General features: G+C 45.4%; 1 protein-coding gene across 5 annotated transcripts in view; it reads right to left on the bottom strand.

Annotated features, from left to right (window-relative positions):
* The window catches only part of PAG1 (phosphoprotein membrane anchor with glycosphingolipid microdomains 1), a 477,890-nt gene that overhangs the window by 172,955 nt on the left and 281,723 nt on the right, over positions 1-23,212 (bottom strand). For 3 of the 5 annotated variants that reach the window (XM_063923988.1, XM_063923987.1, XM_063923990.1), the window contains one exon: positions 22,713-22,836. The exons of 1 other annotated variant lie outside the window; for it this stretch is intronic. The gene's annotated coding sequence lies outside the window, so the exon portion shown is untranslated. Of the gene's footprint in view, positions 1-537; positions 729-22,712; positions 22,837-23,212 lie in introns of those variants that run through there. One more of the 5 variants, XM_063923991.1, reaches the window with a different exon arrangement.

Here is a 23,212-nt window from a genome sequence, read left to right on the forward strand (position 1 = left end):
TATGTAGGTAGGTAGGTAGGTAGGTAGGTAGGTAGATAGATAGATAGATAGATAGATAGATAGATATCAAAGTCTGAGGTTCAATTAATCAACACACTAAAGGATGATACAGTGTAGAAGGAATTCCATAACATGGGCAAGTACATATAAGGACCAGTTACATACCTGTGACATGCTGCTAATATAAATATGTCAGAAAATAACATGCTCATGTAGCATGTGTAAATAAGACACACATTTAAAAACCAAACCAATCCAGTATATGATATCAGAAGACACAGCATGAAGACTGAGCTCTGAGCTGTAGATCATGTTACTACATGACCAGTATACAAACATGCATTTCGCTGTAGATCAGCGCCGATGAGACGATAAAAGAGATGACAATATGCTATTATGCTCCTGTACTTAGCACTGCATCCGCTCCGCTCGTAGCATGAGCAGGAACAGCACAATTGCTCGGTGTATATGTCTGTGAGCTGGAGCCCTGCAGCAACTGAATCACACAGAGTCAGCAGCGACACACCGCTCACTTACCTTGGACGCTGCTACTTTATCCCAGACACTCCAGCAGCAGCAGAGACGGAGACCCCTGTAACACCATCAGGCTTCCAACAATGCTCCCTGCTAAACCACCATCTCATTGGAATTTAGAGATTGCTGTAAGCTGGGTCACAGCAGTTTGAATCTGCATGCAAAGCACAGACCACTTCCTTATTAGGCTGCCAGCTACTTTCACAAGCAACAAAGCCTCCTCTGTCAGAACACAGCATATTACCACAATGGCACTGCCCCAGTGTACAGGCATTAACTCTCTCGCTGCTGGGCAACCAAGGGTTAATCCTGCAGCCTCGCCCAGTGAGGAATGAGATCGCCGTATATTAATTATAAAACACTCTGGGGCAGATGTATTAACCTGGAGAAGGCATAAGCAAGTGATAAACCAGTGATATGTGCAAGGTGATAAAGTGAACTAGCCAATCAGCTCCAAGATGTAAATTAACAGTTAGGAGCTGATTGGCTTGAGCCTTTATCACCTTGCACATATCACTGGTTTATCACTTCCTTATGCCTTCTCCAGGTTAATACATCTGCCCCTCTATTCTTTTCTCCCTGCCATAAATACAGTCACCTGCCTGTATTCCAAGTTTGTATTCGGTTGTTGTCAGTCTTAGGGGTAAATTTACTTAAGCTTCTAAAACAGAGAATTGGCGATGTTGCCCATAGCAACCAATCTGATGCTGTCTATCATTTCTCTATTGCCTTTTAGAAAATTATAGACAGCGTCTGATTGGTTGCTATGGGGAACATCACCAGTTCTCTGTTTTAGAAACTTTAGTAAATTTACCCCTTACAGTTTAACTCTCATAATGTCCTGCTTACTCAGTTTGGGATATAGTGATTTATACCTTATGCGGGTTATTTATCAAAGCTTGTCAAGAGATAAAATTGTGATCGAAAGTACCAACCAAGCAGAGTTTTTTTTGTTTTTGTTGTTAAACACAGCCTGTAAAATGTAAGACAGAAACTGACTGGCTAGTACTTTCACCTATCACAATCTCTCTTCAGGCTTTGATAACCCAACCCCCCCCCCCCCCCCCCCCACAAAATCCCAATACAGTAAGATATCTCTCTCACTCTCTCTACATATATATATATATATATATATATATATATATGTGTATATATATATATATATATATACATATATATATATATGTGTATGTATATATATATATATATATATATATATATATGATCAGTATGAGATCCTGGCGATCGGGATCTCGGAGGTCAGAAGACTGATGCCGGGAGCCTGACAGTTGGGAGCCCGGCGGCGAGCGCAGCGTGTCCCCACACAGGTTTGCTGCGCTCACCACACTTGGTGCCCGGTGGCGACCTTCGGCCGCCACAGGGTGCTATTCCCCTCCGGGCGGGGGCGTTGACCACCAACCAAGAGGGGTAACCAGCCGGCGGTCGGTATTTCAGCTGGTGTCGTGATTCCGGCATCGGTATCCTGATCGCTGGGATCCTGACTGGCTGTAAATAGACTGCCTCCCATATATATATATATATATATATATATATATATATACACATACATACACACACACACACACATAAATAAAAGCATAGCATAAATCAAAACAAAGATGTATTTTAGTATTTTTTAAAACTTCACATCAAAGCTCATATTACAATTTTACATCTGAAATAACATTTTGTAATAAATAAATAAAGCACGAAATGACATAACAAAGAAAGCAATAGTTTTTCAAAACACATATCAAGAAAGTAATTCTATTACATAAGTGGCCAGTTACAGTAGTATTTGCTGATCAATAGCCACAGATATTATTTATTCAGAGAGATACCAACTATTCATCCATGTTGGGTTATTGTGAAGCTCAGGTGAGGTGTACAGAAGATGAAAGAACTATTTTGGGGGGGTTTCAGCAAAACAACAACAACAAAATAAAATCTACCTATTAGAATTAGAGTAAATGAAATGCACTCTCTGAGGTCTGTAGCTGTCAGCACGCTGGCCAGCTTTGGTTACCGGTCCCCGGCAGGGAATGAGTTGACAGCTTCTGTTGTGTACTCTCTGGTGAACTTGACTCATGGGAAGTGACAAATCTCACAGTGCTGGCAAACAGCATCTCATTCACATGCGGTTCCCAGATGTCTGACAACTTGGTGCATCTGAAAACCAAATGGCGTATCTGAATACATCAAAAGCTTCCCAATAACACCAGCACACAAAGACATCCTCATTCCCGGGATACATCACTAATTCACATGACACAGTCTTTGTTTAGGACAATGTTTAAAGCAACAGACCGGCTACAAACAAATCTTGTGAAGTAGAAAATAATGTAAGTTTAATTTGAGGATCATTGTCTTATTGTAACAGCCAGATCGGCCAGTAAGAACCCTAGGCTCGTGACGAGCGCCCAGTGGATGCTGAGAGGTTCCTGTTAGTCTAAATCATTTAGAAATGTTTGTGTTTGACAAAGAGGAGGGGAAGAGGGGATCCAAACCTGTATCTTGTATGGGGATCCATGAGTTACTAATGTTGCTCCTTTCATGATGCCAAAAACTCAATATCAGAACTGTGTATGTATGAAAGCCCTTTGTCTATGAATAAAATTAGTGGAAACGCTTCAAATCGACGTTTGGCATTTCTTAATAAATGAATAAACTCATACCATGCACACTTCTCCCATATACTTTACATGGGAACTTCGCCACTCCGCAACACCCGAAACATTACCCCAATCTCATTTTTCTCTTCCACTGGCACAGCTACACAAGGACGTTTCTACAGAGGAGGGGGCCCGTGTGCACCTCCGGGTGGGCCCCCTGCTCTGTAAGGCGGTGTAGACTCCGGCATTGTACCAGAGTCTACTGCACATGCGCAGGTCTCCGGCAACATGGTGCCCGCCATGATCCGGAGACCAAGCTGGCTACCGAGCATGAGTGGTGACCATTTTGGCGGCAATTCCCACTGTGATGCAAGCGCCCGACGCAGGACTCCGGAACGGTAAGTATTAAAATGGGTGCAGTGTGCACCCATTATAGAAATGCCAATGCAGTTACATTGTAACACCTTTATTTTGATACGTCAACCATATATTTACGTTCTGTCGTTCTCTCAAATTAGGTCTCACAGTAAAAAACCTTATAGAATTAATAAATAGAGGTTTTGTTAAAAAGAATAGCATTGAAAATAGGAGGTTATTCCGAGTTGATTGCTAGCTGCATTTATTCGCAGCGCAGCGATCAGGCTAAAAACCGGCAGTTCTGCGCATGCGGCACAATGCGCACGCACGACATATGGGCACAACAAACGATGCAGTTTTGCACAAGGTCTAGCGATGCATTTCAGTCGCACTGGTTGCCGCAGAGTGATTGACATGAAGTGGGCGTTTCTGGGTGGCAACTGACAGTTTTCAGGGAGTGTTCGGAAAAACGCAGGCGTGCCAGGGAAAAGGCAGGCATGGCTGGGCGAACGCTGGGCGGGTGTGTGACGTCAAATCCGGAACTGAATAGTCTGAAGTGATCGCAAGCGCTGAGTAGGTTTTGAGTTACTATGAAACGACACAAATTTTTTTTGCAGGCGCTCTGCGATACAACCATTCGCACTTCTGCTAAGCTAAAATACACTCCCAGTGGGAGGCGGCATAGGTTTTGCATGGCTGCTAAAAACTGCTAGCGAGCGATCAACTCAGAATGACCCCCAGAACCTCTTGTTTTCAAGAATGCTCAGAGAAGGGTTAAAGGGACATCCCACTTTCAAATGACTTTACAGAAGTGTTCTGTATTCAAACTAATTTGATGACATTCCTGTAACGTTTAGGAGTTATAGTAGCTATAGAAACATAAGGCCCAAACACACTGGTCGATATATCGGCCGTTCTCTTGAACGGCCGATATATCGCGGGACCGTAGGCCAGTGTGTACGGCCGATACGTCTGTGAACTCCGTCATTCAGAGACGTATCGCGTCGGCCGCTAAAACACAGCCGACGGCCAATATATCTACCGATATATTGGCGCGTCGCTGTGTGTGTACGGGGCCCAGTTCATGACGTCACTCCACGATGGATCGGGCAGTGTGTATGCACAGCACACTGCCCGATCTGTCCATAGATATATCTGCAGATCAATTGATCTGCAGATATATCTATGATCTGCAGATATATCTATCAGTGTGTACCCACCTATAGAATGTGATGGCAGATAAAAACCACTTGGCCCATCTAATCTGCCCCCTTTTTTTTTTTTTACCATATTTTTATCTCAAACCTTATTTGATCCTTATTTGTTTGTAAGGATATCCTTATGTCTATCCCGAATGTGGATCATAGCATAGACAGTAACTAGGTCGACCACAGTGACTAGGTCGACACCTGAAATATGTTGACATAGTCACTAGGTCGACATGGGAAAAGGTTAACCTGGAAAAAGGTCGACATGAGTTTTTAAAGGTTTTTTTTGTGTCGTTTACTTTGGAAAGTGACCGGGAACTCCAATTAGTGCACCGTGTCCCCTCGCATGGTGCGCGAAGCAAGGTGCTTCGCACCGCTACCGCAGCGCTCTGCAGAGGTTACTATTCCCAATTGTAGTCCACGTGGATCGTAAAGTATGAAAAAGCTAAAAAAATTATAAACAAAAACGTGAAAAACTCATGTCGACCTTTTTCCATGTTGAACTAGTGACCATGTCGACCTATAGACCATGTCAACCAACAGTGGGCGACCTAATGTGTCGACCTAAGGACCGGATACAGTTTATCCTATGCATGTTTAAATTGCTCTACTGTGTTAGCCTCTAACACCTCTGATGGGAGGCTATTCCACTTGTCCACTACCCTTTCTCCTCATATTTTCCCTGAACCCCCCCCCCCTCCAGTCTCAGTGCATGTCTTCGTGTCCTGTTGCTTCTCTTCATTTGGAGAATGTTTCCCTCCTGGACTTTGTTAAAACCCTTGATATATTTGAAAGTTTCTATCATGTCCCCCCTTCCTACCTCTGCTCCAAACTATACATACTGAGATTTTTTTTAGCCTTTCTGGGTATGTTTCGTGATGTAGGTCATGCACCATTTTAGTTGCCCTTCTTTGTACAGTCTCTAAGGTATTAATATCCTTTTGAAGATATGGCCTCCAGAATTGAACATAGTATTCTAGATGAGGCCGTACCAATGACCTGTACAGTGGCATTATTACTTCTTTGTTTCTGCTGCTGATTCCTCTCCCAGTGCAGCCAAGCATCTGACTAGCCTTCCACATTGCTTTGTTACATTGCTTACCTGCCTTTAAGTCATCTGAAATAGTGACTCCTAGATCCCTTTCCTCCTCAGTAGTTTTCAGTATAGTGCCATTATTATTATATTAAGCCTTTGGCTTTTTGAGACCCAAGTGCATGATTTTGATTTTTTTTGGCAATAGAATGTAATTGCCACACTCTTGACCATTCATCTAGTCTACCTAGATCCTCAATCATTTGTTTTACCCCTCCTGGTGTGTCTACCCTGTTGCATACCTTTGTGTCATCTGCAAAAATGCAATCTTTCACTTTAATACCATTTGCAATGTCACCAATAAAGATATGAAAAAGCACTGGTCCAAGTAAGATCCCTGGGGTACTCCACTGGTAACATTTCCCTCCTGTGAATGCACTCCATTTACTACAACTCTCTGTTTCCTATCCTGCAACCAAGATCTTATCCATTCAACAATCTTACGGGGTGATTCAGACCTGATCGCTGGGCTCTAACTTTGCTGTCCTGCGTTCAGATAGTCGCCGCCTCCAGGGGGAGTGTAAATTTGCTGTGCAAGTGTGCGATCCTATGCCTACGCCGAGCTGCAAAAATCCAGTGTGTGCAGTCTCTGCGCAGGCCAAAACTTACTCCTACAGTGTGATGAGAAGAGGCTGATCGGGCCGGAGCTGACATCAGACACCCTCCCTGAAAACGCTTGGGCATGCCTGCGTTTTCCCCGACACTCCCTATAAATGGTCAATTACCACCCACAAACGGCCACCTCCTGTCAATCACCTTGCGAAAGCCCGTGCAATCGGATTTTTCGCACCATCCTGTTGCTGACCGGTGATGCCCTTTGTTGTTGTCCTACGCTCGTGCGCATTGCGGTGCATGTGCAGTTAGGACCTGATCGCCTGCTGCGCAAAAACGCACAGCAGCGATCAGGAATGAATCAGGCCCTTAGTATCCAAGCTTTCAAGTTTATTTAGCTGTCCGCGATGTGGAACAGTGTCAAAAGCCTGACTAAAGTCTAGATAAGCTATATCCATGGCTCCACCTTTATCCATCACTTTAGTCACACAGTCAAAAAAGTCAATAAGATTTGTTTGACATGATCTCCACCTGTAAATCCATACTGTTTGGGATCCTGTAAATTGCTGGATGCAAGATAGTCTACAATGCTTTCTTTCATCAATTTCCCTACTACTGAAGTAATGCTCACTGGTCTGTAGTTGCTTGCCTCTTCCTTACTTCTACTTTTGTGCAGTGGGACTATGGGGGTCATTCCGAGTTGTTCGCTCTGTAAATTTCTTCGCATCGCAGCGATTTTCCGCTTAGTGCGCATGCGCAATGTCCGCACTGCGACTGCGCCAAGTAAATTTGCTATGCAGTTAGGAATTTTACTCACGGTTTTTTCTTCGTTCTGGTGATCGTAATGTGATTGACAGGAAGTGGGTGTTTCTGGGCGGAAACTGGCCGTTTTATGGGTGTGTGCGAAAAAACGCTACCGTTTCTGGGAAAAACGCGGGAGTGGCTGGAGAAACGGAGGAGTGTCTGGGCGAACGCTGGGTGTGTTTGTGACGTCAAACCAGGAACGACAAGCACTGAACTGATCGCAGATGCCGAGTAAGTCTCGAGTTACTCAGAAACTGCACAGAGATGTCTTATTGCAATATTGCGAATCTTTCGTTCGCAATTTTGATAAGCTAAGATTCACTCCCAGTAGGCGGCGGCTTAGCGTGTGCAAAGCTGCTAAAAGCAGCTTGCGAGCGAACAACTCGGAATGACCCCCTATGTTCGCTCTTATTCAGTCCTCTGGAATTACTCCTGTAGCTAATGACTGGTTGAATAACTCTGTTAATGTTGCTACCAGCACCTCTTTAAGCTCTTTTAGTATCCTTGGCTGTATCCCATCTGGCCCCCGTAGATTTGTCCACTGTCAGCCTTTAGAGTTCCGTTAGGACCTTCTCATCTGTAAATGTACTTGTTTCATTTTCCTGAATATCCCTGCAACTTAACTGTGGCCCCTTCCCCTCTCTTTCAGTAGTGAATACCAGGGACGTGCAGTTAGGGGAGGCAGTGCCTCCCCTGTCATTAAGGAGTAAAAGAATACAAGGAAGATACTTATATGACACATATTCTGTGTCATAAGCAGGGCTTAAAGTGGTCCTGGAGAGGTGGGGGAACTCGTCTCCCACACGACCCCTCCCGCTTAGCGCACGCCGAAGGCGCGCTCTGCAAAAAGGGGTGTGGTCTCATTAGGAAGGGGAGTGGCCACACAAAAGTACCCCCAATTCAAAATACTGTCTCACAGTAGCACAATCTTCTGGGGGCTGGGCACTATGGTCAGCTAGCAGCCTGGGGATGGAGAAGACAGTAGCGGTTCCCTTCACAGTGTGGTGCTCTACATGGCTGTGTACCTGGCGTAATGGTCGGAACGGCCCTGAGTACATTGCTTGTAATTAATATTACACCACACAGTAGGATTATACAAGCAGCAAGCCTAACTCTACTACTAGGCCCTGCACAGTGGCTGCAACAGATGTCCCACAGGCAGCTAAATAGCTACAGTATACTGCCCACCCTATGAATATTGCTTTTGGAGCTACTAGCATTTACTTGAATTCATTCAAAATCTGCAAGCTTGCTTCACTATCCAGTTCATGTGACGCAGTAAAGAAGAGAAAAGTGGAGGCATTCTGTGAAAAAGGAGGGAGAGAAGAACACATACAATATACACACAGATACACATTGGAATTGTGGAGGAAAAAGAAGAGGCTAGAATTTAGGAAACAAAATGGCAGGCAGAGAGAGAAGGGAGTGTGCCAGTCAGAGTGAAGAGGGGTGCTGTGTGGGCACTGCCACTCTTACCTTAGCCGTTGCCAGGATGATCCTTTTCTTGAGACCAGGCTCATGCAGCTGGCGCTCTGCTCCTCGGTCCCCAGGTTCAACATGCTGGCACATGGGGGTGGTGACTTTGCTGGGCTGTGTGTGCGGAGAGCTGTCGCTGGGTGGGCTGCGTGTGGTGTTTTCCTGCCTGTGGGCTGGTAGAGGGGTGTGTGAGTCTCAGTGACTCAGAGTCCCAGCCGCTTGTAACTGCTGCCGTGTAAAGAGGCTGCTGCTGCCCCCAGCCAGGAGAGTAGAGGCGCGACGGACTTAACGCCACTGCTCCTCCTGTAAAGGATCCGGACATCCATGGCTAACAAATGGCAGCGGCGGCGCTCTGCACAGTGCAGTCCTCTACGCGGCTGCGTACGCCGCATAATGGTCGGGCCGGCCCTGGGTGAGCTGCTCTGATCCTCCTAGCATGCCTCACCCAGGGAAGAGCTGATACCGTGACCAGAAGCGAGAAGCCGCCGGACTTTGAATCTGGCGCCGATTGTGCGCCATTCACGGCACCCGGACCGCCAGCTAATGAGAAGCTGCCACTTGGCAGCTTCTCATTGGCTGGCGGTCCGCGAGCCGTGATTGGCTCACACCAGACTTTGAAAAAGCTGCCTCTTCTTTAGATTGGTGCTGCAGCTGGTCCGCGAGCCGGGATTGGCTGGCGGCTGCACCTAACTTCACAATGCAGCAGGGACCTGATGCTGTGGCCGGGCGGAGGCGGAACTGGTTCCGCCTGCAATTAGAGGTTGTCACGATCTAGGTAATTCCTTATCAGTATTTACCTTCCAAATGCCTCCTGAGACTGTCCCAGTGTTCCAAGCCTGGATTCCATCTGCACTGTCTGTGTGCAGCACGCTGCATCTCATTGTCTCAAATCTCTTTACTGTGATTCTGGCAGCTTCATGGTTAAAGCTCACATTCAAGTTACAAACAATCTCTCCCTCCAAAAGCTACCATGGGCGCAGCCATGTTTTCCTAATCACATGTTACCTTTCAGCCTATGAGCTGCACTCTGGTCTCTGGTTAATCAGCCAGCCAATCCCTGCTTCCCAGCAGGTATAAATATCCTGTTCCTGGGGTGGAAAGATGTCAGTGCTTCAATTGTCTTCAGTGATTCCAGTGTGCAGTTCTCCCATGGACTTTCTCTGCAGTACAGCCTGACTCCCTGGTGATTATACTCTGCAGTGTAACCCGACACTCCAGTGATTAACCCTCTACAGTCTACCCTGATTCACCTGTGTCTGAACTCCGGCTTCCCAGCAGCCATTCCCAGCTTCTTCTCCAGCGATCCCCAGCATCACTTCATGCTTCACCTGTGCTTCTAAGTACAATAGTGCATTTTTCTATCTGCGAACCCCAGCTTCACTCAAAGCTTACCAACGATCCCAAAGTCACCATCGGTGTTCCGTCATCGATCCCAAGTATTTCTCTGAACTGTGTTTCCTATTACCAGTACCAAGTCATCAGTATTCCTCTGAACTGTGTTTAATAAAACCTTTGAACTTTCCCTTGCTGTCGTGGTCACGCCTTCAGGCATTTGTTCTAAAGGTTCCCTGCATGTCCAAGAACCCTGTACTGCCTCCCAGGTACACATATATACCTCAGCCCCTACAACTGAGGCTTCCCCCTGGTCAGCACCAGCCCTCAGTTGTGACAGAGGTGACGGAACGCAGTTCCGCCCCGTTCCGGCCCACTTTAACCACTGGTCATAAGTATCTTCGTTATATTATTATAACCATTGTAAGACCTGAAAGTAGGTAAGGAGGCACTGATAACAGTGCCTCCCATTGTGAATGGGACTGAGGATAAAGCAGAGGGCGTGGCCAAGAACTGGGCTGTAAAAGCCCATTGAAAATCGACGAGAAAGCGGCACTATTATAAGTTCCTCGTCGATAGTGCCAGATGTGATTGGACAGCGGATCCAGGGCTGGATCCGGTGGTCCAATCACCCATAGGCAGAAAGAATGAGTGCTCACCTCCGTCTCCGTGGCCGCTTCCTGGTCAGGCACAGTCCCCCTCCTGCAGCATGTTCCCCCTCCTCTGTCCGCGCCGGGCGCTGCTAACAAGTCCGCTGTCAGAGCTGCTCCGTCCGCCCCACACCTGCCGCATGTTCCCCCTGCAGTGTGTTTCTGTGTCCGGGGCCGGCAGCTGATAGGAGCTGCTGTCAGAGCTGCTCCGTCTGCCCCACACCTGCCGCATGTTCATCCTGCAGTGTGTTTGTGTGTCCGCGCCGGCCGGTGAGAGGAGCCGCTGTCAGACCTGCCACCCAAGAGGTTCGTTCGTCTCTCTCTCTCCTTCCAAACTCCTGAGTTCTGTCCTGAGTATACAAATTGTGTGCCCTCTCCCCCTCTACAGGTACCCCTATTGGATTCTACTGGACAAGTGGACGTGACCAGTGTGGGATGTAGGTAAATATGTGAGTGTGTAAGTGTGTTAATAAATTTTTACTTTCACGGTGTGTGTGTTGTGTTTTTATTTGGGTATTTTTTTTTTGTAGAACCACAGGTACCAGCGGGACCGTTATTTCCCCGCATACTGGTACTTGAGGTTCTCCACAACAAAAAACAATATTCTTTTTTTACACACTTATGGCTATCAGCCCGGCACCCACCGCCCAGGGGTGCTGGGGACAGCCTCGGGTTTCACCCCTGGCCCTTGGGTGGCTGGAGGGGGGGACCCCTTGATTTATGGGGTCCCCACTCCTCAGGGAACCCCGGCCAGGGGTGACTAGTTGGGGGGGGGGGGGGGTAATGCAACGGCCGCAGGGATCTACATAAATGTGTCCCCCGGCTGTGGTATTATGTCAATGGCTAGTGGAGCCCGGTGCTGGTTTTAAAAATACGGGGGACCCCTACATCTTTTGTCCCCCGTATTTTTGGAACCAGGACCGGACTAAGAGCCCGGTGCTGGCTGTCTAAATATGGGGAACCCCTGTCCAATTTTCCCCCGGTATTTAAACAACCAGGACCGGCTCAAAGAGCCTGAGGCTGGTTATGCTTAGGAGGGGGGGACCCCACGCATTTCTTTTTTTAACTTTTTACCCATTCAGACCCTTTTCCACAGTTAAGCATGCACGGATCTCACTGATCCGTGCATGACTATCACAACACGCCAGCAAAAAGAAGGTCTATTTGAAAGCTCCATTTTTTTACGAATTCCATGCTTTCCCGGCAGTGTTTGACTATTGTCGGCAGTGATTGAGAATACAAATTCTTAGTAAATGACGAGTTCTATTAAATAGCAGCCGTGTTTGACCGATGGTCTATTGATTCGTACTTGTGTGGTCGGCAGTGTATCTCAATACGAATAGCCCCAACACTGCCGAGATTTGTGTTTAGTAAATTCCCGAAATCATACTTAGAAAAAAAAGCCAACTCGAATGAAATCGGGACCTTAGTATATATACCCCAGTGAGTCCAGTGTGGCCAGAGGAGGAGAGGGGCCACGATCCCCCGCTTCTCCCCTATTCTCTCACTCTCTCTCTCCCGACCCCGGATTCCTGTTCAGGCTGCTCTTGTCACCAGCGATCCCCGCAGTTCTAGGCCCAGGTCCATAAATACCAATATAATTGTCATTCACTGTCTGTTCCCATCACCCTTCTCTCTTTTACATTCTCACCCGCTACTACTGCTGTTACCCTTTCCCTGGCATCACCCTCTCCCTGTCACCCACTAGAGCCACCCTTTCCCCGGCGTCACCCACTGCTGTCACCCTCTCCCTGGCAACACCCATTGCTGCTACCCTCTCCCTGGCGTCACCCACTGCTGTCACTCCCTCACTGGCATCACCCTCTCCCTGGCGTCACCCTCTCCCTGGCATCACCCACTGCTGTCACCCTCTCCCTGGCATCACCCTCCCCGTCACCTTCTTCCTGGCATTACCCACTGCTGTCACCCTCTCCCTGGTGACCCTCTCCCTGGCGTCACGCTTTTCCTGTCACACTCCCTGTCACCCACTGCTGTCACCCTCTCTCTGGCGTCACCCTCTCCCTGTCACCCACTGCTGTCACCCTCTCTCTGGCGTCACCCTCTCCCTGTCACCCACTGCTGGCTATTTTGTTGTCCAGGACTTCTATTAACTTAATAGCGCTGCATCCACAGTGCTATTTAGTTAATGGAAGCCCTGGACAACAAAATTGCATTCATGTTCTCCTCCCACTCCCTTCCCAAACACTAATTTTTATTTTTATTTTTCAATAATGTACAATATATCACAAGTATAATGAGCAGGCAGGCAGCGGGCATTGGCGGCAGTGGCGGTAGGGGTCATCGGCAGGATTCGGCGGACATTATGGCTGCAGTGCCTCACCAGCCACTGACCTCACCGCACGCCACTGGTGAATACTGAGCAAATATCATTATTAAGATGATCTCCTATTACATTGTCTCCCTCAACAAGACTTCCAGTCTCTGTCTTCAGTTTTATAATTCCATCTTTTGTTTTTCTCCTTTCGCTTATATAACAAAAAAAAGTTTTGCCTCCTTTACCCACTGACTGGGCCTTTTTCTCCTCAGCTTGTGCCTTTTGCATATCTGATTACCTTATTAGTCTCCTTCTGTCTAACAAGATATATCTCTTTGTCTTCATTATTTTGTGTCTGCTTAGATTTCCTAAAAGCCATCTTTTTTGCTTTCACAAAACTTGTTATTTTTTTCGCAAACCACACTGGCTTCCTTTTCCTTGTGTTTTTCCTTACACTTTTGATACAAAGGTCTGTTGCCTTTAATATTGCACTTTATTTTTCCCACCTCTCCTGCACGGCTTCCAAGTTCTTCCACTCTGCCAAATAATCACTTACACATTTTCCCATCCCTACAAAATCAGCCATCCTAAAATCTAACACCTTTGTTTCTTGTACGGGATGAGTCAGTCTCTGTCTAAATGCTGAATATAAAAAGTATTCTAGCAATTTGGCATATTCATATTTTATTTTCTTGTATAAATTAAATAATTTATTTGTGAAATGAAGCCAACTGCGTAAGCATTCAAACCAGATACACTTAAAAACTCCAGTGTATTAATTTTTCTTCAGCTGTTACATACTCAGAGTCTACATGCGTACAATGAAAGCATTTCATATAGAATGAAAAAATAATTACACCTGTCTACAAGTATGTCCATAGCTGGTTGGTGCATTTCCTAACAAAAGCTTCATCATGAAGATCAATGGGTAGGGTATAAAAGAAATATATATATATATATATATATATATATATATATATATATATATATATATATATAAATATCCACAGAATGTCCTGCACTCTCATCAGTATGTAAAAATAAGTATGCGGGTGCTCCTAATGACCATATATGGCCACCAATATACCGCAACTGCCACCAAAGTGGAAGGTGCACTCTCGCCAAAATTTTGGCGAGAGTGCACCTTCCACTTTGGTGGTAGTTGCGGTGTATATATATATATATATATATATATATATATATATATACACACACACACACACACACGCATTAGATGTTGTCTTGCGCAACTGAAGTACTGTTGTAGAATTTGCAATGAAAATGGCAGTGTAGCACGATTTAAGAGACTTTGGGGGTCATCACTTTGGGGGTTGATCACTCGCTGGCGTTTTTCGCAGCGCAGCGAACAGGTTACTACTGCGCATGCACCGCAATGTGCAGGTGCGTCGTATGGCTACAAAGCGAATCGTTGCTGGGTGATGGATTTAATGAAGAATCCATTCGCACAACCGATCGCAAGGAGATTGACAGGAAGAGGGCGTTTGTGGGTGTCAACTGACCGTTTTCTGGGAGTGGTGCAGTGAACGCAAACGTGTCCAGGCGTTTGTAGGGCGGATGTCTGACGTAATTCCGGGACCTGCAACACTGGATTCATCGCACAGGGTAAGTAACTCTTACCCTGGTCTTGTTCTACACAAAACTTTTTTTGTATAGCAGCGCTGCACAAGCGATCGCAGCCTTGCTATGCAAAAATACACTCCTCCGTAGGCGGCGTCTAGTTGATCGCACAGGCTGCAAAAAGTTGCAGCGTGTGATCAACTCGGAATGACCCCCTTTGAACGAGACTTGTTAGTAGGTGCCGGAAAGATGATCCTGATAGTCACAGGACTGTGAAGAATGGAAAATTCAAGCTTGAACATTGTCAAATACTTGATTTTGTCTTGTTTTAGGCAATCACCTTTAAAAGGTTGCCTCTGCTGGGCTGCACAAAATGTCTGTCACTGTCCACTAAAACGGAAACCGTTTTGAAAACAAACTGTCTATGAGCTAGTTAAGAGCTACTGGCATTAAACAGGAATACTCAATGTGGCAAATAATTATCACTAATAAATAAATCATTACATGAATAAACAATGACCTTACAAATGCCCACAAAGCACATTAATAAATATCTAATAAACTGCTAACTTCTATAGCTTTGTACAGTACTGACCTGTATAGCATATAAAACAGCAGGTGAGAGAACACTGCAATGGAATCGTATCGGTAGTTACCGCATTACCTCCCGACCAAGGCTAGCTGGTAATGCTCACTTACACACTTTGCTCTCTAATAGGTTACAAGTATCTGTGAATTTTAAACAGACTACGAAAGAGCTCTGCAGTTTCATTACAGCTGTATAATGCGTGCAAGATGGATTACGGAATTCAAAGATTTCTACAGCGTGGCATGAAGATTTCCCTCATTTCTAACATTATATACCTAACCATGATGAAATCCACTACTATTTTGCAGAGATCATTGGCATGACAGATATTAGGGTGGTGCTGCCAGTGCCCCTGCACAGAGCGCAGGTCACCACGGAGTGTGAAACTGACAGTTGTCTTAATGTCTGTGTGCCGGGCACTCGCTGTAGTTTTACTTCTTAGCAGTCATATCTGCTTTCCAACTCCCACACAGAGTGCAGGGAGTGACATCATGCACCCGGGCTACTTCTCGTCAGTCAGCTCCGCTTTCCAGCTCCCACACAGAGTATAGGGAGAGACGTCATAATGTCTCTCACACAGGGCAGGATGTACTAATGTACATCGCCGCCCTGCGCCACGATGCTGATCGCATATGTACTAACATATGCGATCAGCATTGCGGAGGACAGCTCTTCCGATAAGAGCTGACCTCCGCGATGCGCAGCGGCAGCCTGACTTCCGGGATTCAGCCCCAGGAGTCAGTCTGCGCATGCGCGGGGTGACGGGGGCGGCCGCAGGGCATGCTGGGAGGGATCCGATCGGATCCCTCACACAGCGCCGCGGAGAGAAGCCCATAGGCTTCTATGGACGTACGCCAGCGCTGGCGTACCCCGCCGCGGCGCTGTCCTGCAGGGAGTTAACCGCATTTTACGCTTAGTACATCCCGCTTACAGTGCGGAGGAGCAGTTGTGTGGTGGGAGCACAACAGTCACAATGGCAGAATGAGGCAGTGGTTGATCTAGCGGCCAGGTGAGTAGCCCTATGGAAGATATATGTTTAAAAAAAAAAAAAATGAGCATATAGAACCTGCCACACAGGACGCGGGACTAACATTTTAGTTTAACTAGTAAGTTACAGGCCATAAAAACCAGTAGTGCTGCTAGATTAGGCACAGGAAAAGGGGAGATGGAGGATATTAGAATTCAGCTATTAGAACAATAATAATTTATTGTTCTTTAATGTAATATTTAAATTCTAATGTCCTCCTTGTCCTAAATCTAATCTAGTAGTCAATAAAGGGTATAATGTGAATGAGTGGCACTACTGTGTGGCATAATGTGTACAAGGGGAACTACTGTAGGGCTTAATGTGTACAAGGGGCATTACTGTGTGGAATAATTGGTACAAGGGGTACTACTGTGTGGCATAATGTGTAATGTGTACACGGTGGTACTGTGTGGCATAAAATGTATAAGGGATACTACTGTGCGGCATGCCGTGAATAAGGGGCTCTACTGTGTGGTGTAACGTGAATAAGAGGTACAACTGTGACATAACTTGACTAAGGGGCACTACTGTGTAACGTAACTTAAATAAGGGGCACTACTGTGTAACGTAACTTAAATAAGGGGCACTACTGTGTAACGTAACCTAAATTAGGGGCACTACTGTGTTACGTAACTTAAATAAGGGGCACTACTGTGTTACGTAACTTGAATAAGGGGCACTACTGTGTAACGTAACTTAAATAAGGGGCACTACTGTGTAACGTAACCTAAATAAGGGGCACTACTGTGTAACGTAACTTGAATAAGGGGCACTACTGTGTTACGTTACTTGAATAAGGGGCACTACTGTGTAACGTAACTTAAATAAGGGGCACTACTGTGTAACGTAACTTGAATAAGGGGCACTACTGTGTTACGTAACTTAAATAAGGGGCACTACTGTGTTACGTAACTTGAATAAGGGGCACTACTGTGTTACGTAACTTAAATAAGGGGCACTACTGTGTAACGTAACTTGAATAAGGGGCACTACTGTGTTACATAACTTGAATAAGGGGCACTACTGTGTTACATAACTTGAATAAGGGGCACTACTGTGTAACGTAACTTGATTAAGGGGCACTACTGTGTGATGTAATGTGAGTAATTGGTACTACTGTGTGGCCAGCTACTGGGTTTGCGTAATTTTTGAATGTGTGGTCATGCTCTTTCCACACGAGACCACACACTTTTTTGGGCGCACGCAGCTGTCCCTATTCAAAGTGTGTGTGGGTGTGCTATTTATGGCACAGGGCACCAAATAGTTACATCCACCTCCACTGATTTAGACGATACACTTAAGGTCTTGCTGCTGCAACCTTAAACAATCTTTACAGTTTTGGCCACCTATGAGAACAGCTGTAGGGATTGGACACAGGAAGGCAGACAGCACGGTCATTTATTGCTACACTGACGGTTTCTTTCTGTATAACACGCCAAAACATAGTGGGGCTGACACAGAGTGGAAAGTATTGCGTTTTGTGCAGTGTATCTTGCAAGAATGGGCACTGTGCGTGATCAGCATATACTGTAGGTCCATGGAAGTAATACACACATTGCAGCTACACCTTACTTCTGGAGAAGTGGAATGGGAGTGTGAAGAGGCATAGTGACCATGGGTGTATCTCTAATGGGTGCAGAGTGTGTGGTGCACCCATACATTAAACTTAACTCTGTGAATTCTGACACTGCAGAAACCACTGGGAAAATGGCTTGACCAAGTCACAGTTGGGCAGATCAGCAGAGAGGGTGTGTGGTGCAGTGGACAGAGAGTAGGTGGTGCCAGAGTGGGGGCAGGTAGGGCAATGCGGGGGACAGACTGAGGTGACCTGGCATATGGATACCTTTATTAGTGAATTATAATTTTCCGTGTGCCCCTGAAACTTAAGAATCCTTATCATCGCATATCACAGAACGATTATTTTTTTACCAGAGTGTATATGCCTACATTACCAGGGCATGGCCTCAGATAAGAACCCGTCCCAAAGCCGAGTGCCGCAGGTTACTGTCACACTGCAGCACTCGGCTCCTGTCACTGCAGAGGAGTCAGCATTTTGGTGTCACCCCTTGCAAGATTGACACCCGGGAGTGGTTAACCGCACCCCCCTTGTGACACCACAGATACCTCAGATATCTTAATAGATTGTAGATACTTAATTCTGTTCTTAAACAAGTAAAAACAGCAGATCCACATATTGCAAGTGTAGAATTGTTCAATAAAAATGCAACTAATGGAGAGAAGTGACTGTAAAAAGCAATAAAACAGTCAAAACTACAACAACAAAAAAACAAACAAAAGTTGAAGTTTAGCAAACAAAAAATCAACAACCAACTGAATAGTTCAAAACATTCTGTTTTTGTTGAAAGAATTATGATATCTTAAGGGAATCCTAAAACAAATCTGATTTAAGTGAACTTGTTACAGAACATTATCAAACAGAAAACTGCCTTAGGGAGGAAAATTTTCTACAATTATAACAGTTTTTTTGTAACATGTTTTCCATGCAAAATGAGAAACAGCAGGTGTGATCTCAAAGGGTATTCTATTCTAGCACAAACACTATCATCAAAAAACATGATTTCATGTAGAATTAGAATATTAAGAATGCAATCTGCAATAGGTGTGACGTATGACAAAATAACACAGTTATCTGTTGTCACATAAGGCCTGGAATGTGTTTCCCACACTTAGCTATATAATACATACTATACATCTCATACTACCAAGCAAAAATACATATCTGACCAGTATGCAGTGTTGTGTTTTTATTTTAAATATTTGTCTTCACGCTAAAACGTAAATTTGTATTCATTGTTAATGCACTGACCATACTGTACATACAAAATAACACACAACACATGAATCTACTAGATTGCAAACTCTCCTGTGCAAGGGTCCTACCAACCATTTGTTTTCAAGTCTGAATTTATTTGGTCTACCTGGCACATTTGTCCCTGATGTACTTATGGCTGCTCTATGCTCTAGTCCAGGGGTGGGGAACCTTTTTTCTACAAAGAGCCATTTGGATATTTATAAAATCCTTCAGGGGCCATACAAAAGTTATCAACTTAAAAATTAGCCTGCCCCAGTAGTTATGCCCCCAGTAGATATGCCCCATTAGATATGCCTCCAGTCACTAGTTATGCCCCATTAGATATGCCCCCAGTCACTTATTAGGCCCCATTAGATATGACCCCAGTCACTTGTTATGCCCCATTAGATATGCCTTCTCTAGTAGCGCCGCTTACACAAACACACACACACACTTAAAAAAAAAACCACACTACTCACCAGCCCCGCTCCTGCTTGTGGACCACTGCACTCCGCCTGGCTGCCCGCTCCTCGGAACTATAGGAGAGCCATCAAGACGTCTCTCCCTTAGCGCACAGCTGCACACTGTCAGAGCCAGAAGCCGGAGTGCTTTCGGCTGCCGATGAGGGGAAGGAGCCGGCGCCCGCTGGTAACACAATCTCAGCGGGCGCACGGCTTCTCCCTCGGTTAGGTGAGCCTGGCCAGATCAAGTGGCTTTGTGGACCTTATACGGCCCGCAGGTCGGCCATTCCCCACCCCTGCTCTAGTCTCTTAACTGCTGTAAAACAATGTGATGCATTACTACTAGTTACCAGCGCGTCAAAATGACAAAACACAACAGTAATGTCAGCACCAGAATGGAGCAACATTTTAATTGCTCCGTCATGTGTCATCTAGTGGCTGCCGATGCACAAAACACTTGTACTCTGTTAAAGGCTAACAGCGTTAGCCTTTAATTATATAGGATGATGATAATAATAATAATGACATTGTAAGCTGCATCCAATATACAATCAAGAGAAGTGACACTGAGCATACAGAAGTAAAAGTAAAGATTTAATTACAACTTGTTTACACTACAATTAAGCAAATACAGCCAGGAACTTTTATTTTTCACTACCAGCTGTGCACTAGACCTGCGTGGTTGTGGCACATACACATGTCCGCAGCGCATGTATTCCCTGTCTTGTAAATGCACACCACCATGGCATGCATTGGATTGACACTCATAAAATAATGTTGGCTACAACAACACACCCTGTACAATTTTAGCCGGTACAGTAGCGTTTTTTAAAGGTCTTAACTACATTGGCTGCGAATGCTTCTACCTGATTGACAAGTAGAGGCAATAGCATGCAGGGTAAATACTGGCTGTTTTTGCATGTAGCCCATAAATGCTGGACAGCTTCATTTTTACACTGTCATTTATATTTGAGTTTGGACACGCCCCTTCCAAATCTAAATCTCTCTGCACATGTTACACCTGCCCAACTCGCAGTACAACATGGTTTCACCAATGTTCAACGTTACTTGCTCTTTTCTTCTTTGCTCTCAAATCAGAATCAGACCCTAATGGTGTGTGCACACGGTGAGATGCTTTCTTTCGATTTTGACTATATCGCAAGAAAAGTTAGTGCAAATCGCAAGGTGTTATGCCACTTGCGATCCCGATTCGCGGTCCCGCCAGGTCGGCATCGCAAGAAAAGGTAGACTGTGCAGGCAAGTCAATCCTTGCTAGATCGGTGTACTATCTAGTTCATCTCACATGTCAATTACATCTCACATAAGCCAAAATCTCACATAAGCCAAAATCGTAAGCACATAGTCAAGAAAAGTTACTCCAAATCGCTGGTGCTGGGCTCCGGGGAGTTCAGGGGAAATCGCAAAGTGAAAATGGAGTACAGCAAGGATCTCACCGTGTGTAAACACCATTAGTATTATTTTTCAAATGTAGACACCAGTAACATAATTTCAGGAGCTACTCACGTCAAGTAGGAAGCCTTAAGCTCTCTGACAGTACTACAAGTAGACCTTAAGTCAGTCTCAATTATCATTACCCAAATAACATTTTAGTGTATATTTGTCACCTGAATGCTGTCTATATTGTATATGCATCATTAAAATGCCCTCTGCCCCGTACATCCATCACTAGAATGTTTTTTATATTGTATAGCCAACACTAGAACACACTCTCTGTATTGTAGAGCCAACATTAGAATGCTATCTGTATTGTAGACCTATCACTAGAATGCCGTGTGTATTACATCAGAGTGACTACCAAGTTCTCTGTATTGTATGTTAATCAACAGACTACTCTCTGACTTGTATCTCATTCACTAGAATGCTCTCTGTATTGTACATATATTGCTAGAATATTTTATATCCATCACTGGGATACTCATTGCATTTTATACATATCACTAAAATGCTCTCTGTGTTGAATGTCAGTCACTAGAATGTTCTCCACATTACATATCAATCAATGGAAGGCTTTCTGATTTCTTTATCCTTTACTAGAATACTCTGTATTGTATACCCATCACTAGAAAGATTCTCTGCATTATATATCCATCCCTTGTAGACTGCCTTTTAGTATTGCATATTGCATGTATCCAGGAACGGATCTTGGTGCGGGCAAGCAGTTCCTTTGCCCGGGGTGCTGCGGCCTGGGGGCGCGGCTGCGGTCACCCCGCAGGCACCGCCGCCTGCCCGCACCCCGCTCCACGGCTGCAGCAGACGCCGTGGTCTATGTGGGCGTCCGCTCCAGCCGGCTCCAGGAACAGACACTAGAGGTCAGTATTTACCTCTAGTGTCTGTGCGGCGCTGCTATGGGAGAGACGTCATGACGTTTCTCCCATAGAGAGGAGCCAGCGGCCAGACGGAGCAGCAGCAGCGATCGGGAAGCAGGAGTGGGGCAGTGGTAAGTATTGTTTTTTTTTATTTTTGTGTGTGTGCACAACTACTGGGGGCAAAGAAACGGGGCACAACTACTGGGGGCAAAGAAAGAGGGGGGCACAACTGCTGGGGGCAGAGAAACGGGGCACAACTACTAGGGGCAAAGAAAGAGGGGGCACAACTACTGGGGGCAAAGAAAGAGGGGGCAGAACTGCTGGGGGCAAAGAAAGAGGGGGCAGAACTGCTGGGGGCAAAGGAACGGGGCACAACTAATGGGGCAAAGAAAGAGGGGGTACAACTGCTGGGGGCAAAGAAACGGGGCACAACTACTGGGGGCAAAGAAAGAGGGGGCACAACTGCTGGGGGCAAAGAAATGGGGCACAACTAATGGGGGCAAAGAAAGAGGGGGCACAACTACTGGGGGCAAAGAAATGGGGCACAAATACTGGGGGCAAAGAAAGAGGGGGCACAACTACTGGGGGCAAAGAAAGAGGGGGCACAACTACTGGGGGCAAAGTGACAGGAGGTACAACTACTGGGGGCAAATCAACTGGGGGGCACAACTACTTGGGCCAAATCTGGGGGCACAGCTACTGGGAGCATAACTGTGGCCACGCCCCTATTATTTTTTTGCACGCACAAACTGTGGACATTTTCGCACTGGGCGCCACAAGGTGTAGAACCGGCCCTGCATGTATCACTAAAATAGGCTCTACATTATATATTACTCAGATGGGGCTGCATCATATTTACATAAATTTCATAAATCATTATAGCCGCTAGAAATACACATCTTTCACACATTTCATTGGCTTGGAAAACCACACTCCTTCAGACAAACCTAGTCCACATTTTTTACCATATTAAATCACTGTGAAACGCGTAGTCTCTATTGCACTTGTTTATAAATGCTGATTACCTGTGGAGGTGACAGTATCAGACCATCTGTATTTAGGCAGATCGCATGGCTTTCACCAAACTCTAACTGTGAAGTATCTCAGCTGACTGTAAATAGGTTTATTTCCTCAACATCTCCTGGTGATCTAGACGGAAGGGGGGGAAAAAATACATCCATTGTTACAATCCAACATTTGATATCTACTATGTAAATATAGTCAGGGATTAGGGAAACGGAACACCAAAACACCATGACAATGCTTTATAGTTACTGCCACAATATTTGTTTATGTACAGTGATATCATGTGAAAGATTTGTGTACTAACTGCACCTAACAATAGTACAACTATTCATTTGGATACATCACCATTAACTTTTGTCAACTTTTCTTTTATTAGTATTCCACAGAGAGAACCCAGTAATGACCAGACTATGGGGGGTATTCATTTAGTGACAATTTTTTTCGGCTAGCCGAAAAAACGGCACTAATTTGGCCTTGTGTATTCAGTTGCAGGCGTTTT

Source organism: Pseudophryne corroboree, chromosome 5 (genome assembly GCF_028390025.1).
Source record: "Pseudophryne corroboree isolate aPseCor3 chromosome 5, aPseCor3.hap2, whole genome shotgun sequence".
Classification (NCBI taxonomy): domain Eukaryota; kingdom Metazoa; phylum Chordata; class Amphibia; order Anura; family Myobatrachidae; genus Pseudophryne; species Pseudophryne corroboree.